This window comes from Orcinus orca, chromosome 14 (genome assembly GCF_937001465.1).
Source record: "Orcinus orca chromosome 14, mOrcOrc1.1, whole genome shotgun sequence".
NCBI lineage: Eukaryota > Metazoa > Chordata > Mammalia > Artiodactyla > Delphinidae > Orcinus > Orcinus orca.
In genome coordinates this window covers 4,321,762-4,326,882 of record NC_064572.1, presented here as the reverse complement: position 1 = coordinate 4,326,882, position 5,121 = coordinate 4,321,762, and the positions used below count along the sequence as shown (strand labels likewise).

At 46.3% G+C, this 5,121-nt stretch overlaps 1 pseudogene; it reads right to left on the bottom strand.

Annotated features, from left to right (window-relative positions):
- Positions 1–266: 266 nt before the first annotated feature.
- On the bottom strand, positions 267–813 carry LOC125961028 (malignant T-cell-amplified sequence 1-like; annotated as a pseudogene).
- Positions 814–5,121: the final 4,308 nt, after the last annotated feature.

Sequence of the window (5,121 nt, the reverse complement as noted above, 5' to 3'; positions counted from 1 at the left end):
TCTCGCAGTCCCACCAGCACACTGGCTGGGTCATAAAGCTCTTTTGGGAGAGTTATAGCCTGATGGCCAGGAGAGGACACAGGGGCAGCTGGTCTGCACTCTTTCCGAGCAAGGCGGCAACAGTTGTTTGTTGGGTTCTCTTTTCTGCATGTGTAGAATTTATTCAGCATAATCACAGGGGCGTTGTAGTCATGCTGTCACACACACACACAAACACAGATATTGCACCACATCCATGTGGAGCCCAAGTGTATTCCATCTGAGACTTACTTATATGCTTTTACGTGCCACAGCCCACCTTTTATATAATACATGTTTCAATGCCTGTTGCTGTGTTGAGTTTCTCAGCATCATCTGCAGACATCTTCACGACTGCAGCACCCAGAGCAAGCTGTTTTACTTCTGCCTCAATTGCAACAATGCTATCTGCGGCAGCGGAGCAAAGCTTAGCTCCTCGAGAAGCTAAGTGTAGACACGTGATATAACTCCTTTGAGTACAAATTTGATGGCTCCTTTATCCACCTGTTGGTGTGGAAAAAGGGTCTTTTTTTATCTCTTTCTGTGTGGAATAACCTTGGGGTTGGATAAAAAGACCCTCTCTTTTTCTAAATAGAATAACTCTCCAGTCACTGTAAAGATTTCTTTCTGTTCACAGCATACCACTCTTTTAACTGGTTCCTTCTTAGGCACGATTGGATGAAGCCATGGTTCAATGCCTGGGAATGGTTCTACTTGTTCTTAATACCCATAATAGCAGGTTTTCCACTGGATGTAGCTGAACACATTTTCTTTTTAATCAAATTTCTTGAACATGTTTCAAGGTGAAGGGTGATGATAGGGAAGGGCCGGGAATGGTGAAAAATAGACTTAGCAAGGATACCGCAGACCCCCTACACCTGGAAGGCAAAAGGGATGGTGGCAGCTGGGGTCATTACTCACAGGTGATGCATCTGGCCGCACTTTTCCAGCTCTGGGGAAATCTCACTCCTTCTGCTCCTTCAACTACTTCCTCCAACTATTCATATGAGCACTGAGGCAATTTGGGGTGTTCTTTGGGGTTACCAATTTTTCTCTAGGGCTGGTAGCTGAAAGGGTGGAAGTTGAGCAGTAAGAAGGGACAAGGCACTCATTCTCGTTGCAAGAACAGGATGGAGGGGCGGCACCTGGTCTACACAGGGACGGTTGGCCATTTCTGCAGGCTCACAGGGATCAGAAGAGTGTGCGCTTCAATGCTCAGGGGCATCCTCCTGAATTCCACTACAAAGTTAGGGTCTCTCTCACGGCGCTAATGTCCCACGGGCTAGCAGACCTCTGGTGAGTGGCTGACTAAGCTCGTCTGGGACTTGGAGCCTGGCTACTTTAACTAATAAATTGTTGATGAAAATAATCAATAAACAATCTATAATAGGAATAGAAAAGCATCTGATTTGAGCCAAACTGTGGACTATAGCCTGGAAGACAACCCCTAAGATAGCTCTGATGAACTGTCCCAGGTAAGCATGGTTTTCAGCAAAGTTTTATGTATTGTCAGAACAAAGAACATTAAACAAGTGAGGGATACTTTCCTTTAAGGTTTCAGGGAAAAAACAAAAACAAAACAAACAAACAAAAAACAGATCAGCTCATACACAGAGAGTCAGCATGGCCTTGGCACTTGGGAAGTGAGGCTTATTATTGAAGGAGCTTCAGCATTGGCGTCCCAAGAAGGGAGGCATTTCATCTTTATTTTTAACATGGACATTCTTTACTTCTGGGCAATGCACTCTTTTCTTTAATAATTAAAGCAGAAGCACAATGTATGTTTGATAGGCCACACGCAGGCTATTCTAGTATGCATAACACTCAAGTTAACTCCTGTATAAGCCAGACGACGTCCCCATACCTCAATATGTGAAAATATCTTTATCAAAATCCTGGGTCTGGGTGGGGGGTTCAGCTTTTTCTGCTTTCTTTCTACCGGGAAGCTCCTCTTCTTGTTTCGATGGTGACTAGCAATTACTACCCTGTCACCTGTGAGAGTTTGCACACCTGGACCATCGCCTATTCCAGACACTATGGGTGCCCCACCTAGCCCGTGGAGGGGTCCTTGCTACTTAGAACTGTGGAGCAGTCTAGCTCCCAATTCCCCCTCATCACTGCTTTCCCCCTGTCACAAGTCAGTTTCTCTGGAAGGGAATGTTAACAACATGGATTTTGGCAAGCAGAATGCAACTTAGGTGTCAACCTCTGTGACAGGGCAGAGAGGGAGCAGGATTGGCCAGATGGCATAGTTGAGCAGGTGTCCGGCCCCGAGGAAGCCTTGGCTCAGCCCATGGGGCCTCTGAAGCATATGTGGCCATCACAGGTGTTGTAAGTGCCCCTCTGCACTTGACCATTGGGTGTGGCAGCCCTGAGAGGGTCCCATGCATGGGCGAGGCTGCCTGAGGGGATCTTGGCTGGAAGTTGCCTGTTGATGGCACTCCAGCAGCTGGGCAGTGAGTGTTTTCTGGGCCAGAGGTGTGGGTGGCACATCTGTGTGCACCCTGAGTGGTGCCCCATATATTAGACATGAATAAGTGAGGAACACGTTAGAGATATTTGTCTTGTCATCTTCACCCTGCTGCACCACCTAACATGCTACACTACCTGATTCTGGTGGTAAACAGTCATGATGATTAAATTTCTTTAACTTCATTTTGAATTATTACTGTAAAATAGATTGTTTCCTAATATTTACTACATATTCTGGTAGCAAAGTCTCACTATTATCAGTAAAATTAGTTTAGGTTCATTGTGCGTTGTTACCCTGGAGGCTATTGAAATAATGAGGATTCTATTTTCTCACATTGTATAATCTAAGTAGATACACGCTGTTGATGCAGGCACACAGAGGGGCACATCTGGGGGAATATATTAAACAAACGTGACATTAAACACACTTTAGGTAAAGGCATCTTGGGGCCTTGGGCCAAATACCACTAAGGGATGGAGGACTTCGAGTCAGCTCTGCACAGAAGTATCCAAAAATAGCCTGAAGATACTACACAAGGAAAGCCTATTCTTTAGTTTTTCATAATTCCATCACTGGGCAAGTCTTGGTGAGTCATTTGTTGTTGTTGTTTTTCTTGTTGTCGTTTTGGTTCTCCTTGCAATCTACTGGTGCCACTTGAGAAAAAATTTTCAGCTGGAGGAATTTTTCCTCAATCCCCTATCCCCAGAGGACTAGTGGATGTAACCGGAGACATTCTGGGTTGTCACGCCTGAGGAGATGCTAGTGGGTAGAGGCCAGGGCTGCTGCTCAACATCACAGAACTCACGGGACAGCTCCCACAGCGAAAAGTTATCCAGCTCAGAATGTCGTTAATCCCCAGGTTGAGAAATCTTGCCCTAGAGCAAGAGCAAAGGGCTTAAATATCACAAAATGTGCCTTCTGAACTTTTTGAGCAGAGTATTGGACTAAAACCTCTATACAAAAAGTGGATAGACTTGTTGAGGTTAGTACCACTGTGACAACTCTTGTTGAAAGTCACCCCCACGTGATACTGTACCTCTCATGAGCTTTCAGTGTAGTTGAGCTTTAAAAGCCTGACACAAGACTGGAACAACTTTGATATTTCTCACTTGGTCTATGCAAAACTCTAGGAGGAGAAGCTAAAAGGATCATATTATCAGGGGGAAAGCAACATGCAGATGAAACAAGCTGTGAGAGCTTTAGCCCCCACCACAGGCAGTGAGGTCTCTGGAGCTCAGCTGCAGTCACAAGCTGTGTGAAGCAGCTTAGGAATAGATGCCTGTGTAGTTGAACCTCCTTGTCCCCAATAAATATTCATTCAATGCCTGCTACATGCCAGACATGGAAATGTCACAGCCCAGTCTCAAGCAGCACCTCTGTAAGCCTGGACACTCAGGACGTGTTATAGGTTCTGTGATAGACACCAGAAGCAGCCTCAGTTGAGGAGAGCACAGAACACAGAGTAGCCACTGCAGAGGATTTAATTTGTAAACCTTGCAGCTACAAGGGTCCTGCTCACGTGTGAAGCCAAAGAAGTGCCTGATGAATGGCTGATATCCTTACACTGAGTTTACCAAGAAAAGCTGCCCGTCTGGGGGGCTGAGAGAGCAGCCCCGTGAAGGACGTGGTAGAGCTGCCGCCACAGCTGCCAGGTCCCACCGCCCACACTCGGCCAGCTTCCTCACCTCACCTCTCACTTCGTTCATCTTTTTGGCTGAATGAATACATGTCTCTATCTGACTTTTCTCTGGCATTTCTCATTTGTCTGGATGGTTAATCAATAACATTTTAAAAGTATTCGGACACTTTTGACCATATTAGGTATTTTGCAGGTGGTTCTACCTCTAGTCCCTTTTTACTCTGCCATCTGCAATACAATGACAGCTAATAAATTTCCCAGTGACCAATCTTTGCAAATCTGAGTAGAAATTAGAAACCTCTAAAGCTGTAGTAAATTGAGTGTATGAGAATAGGCTCAATGAAGTTCTGAATATATTTAGTCACGCCAATTTTATCAGGGGAGTTTTTTTCTTATTGTATTTTTGGGCTATATCTTAAAACAATGCACAACCTCTGCTTAGGTGGCTAGCCTTAGCAAACTACAATAGGTGCTACCATGCACACCCGGGGAAAGTCAGAGTCGCCTTTAGTTGTCCTGCACATCAGACCACCTGGCGAGGGGAGAATAACAGCAGGGAAAGTCTCCAGTGACAGCAGGTACCCAGTTATCACAGCTCTAAAAGGAGGAAGATTGGCAAGGCCAGCTCACTGGCTGCAGGGAAGGTGCCTACGACTGGCTGTGGCCCCCAGCCAACCTGATAGCAAGCCTGAGAGCCTCAATGAAGGGAAAGAAAAGAGAGACAGGAGGGAGGAGAACAGTGGGGGAGGGTTAAATTCACCTCCAGGTGTCAAAAAACAAGTGTCACGGCAGAGACTGGGGGGGAGAGGGGGTCCGGTGGGAGGAGCCGGTGAAGAAATACCTGGAGGAGGCTTCCTCCCCTCTCCACTCCAGATGGGGCACAGGGGGCGGGCGACAGTGTTTGCATCCACTCCCCTCACTAAGAATGTGCGCTTCAAGCTGGTCTTGAGAACACACCTCATTCTTCACTGTGACTGCAGGTTGGGTCTTC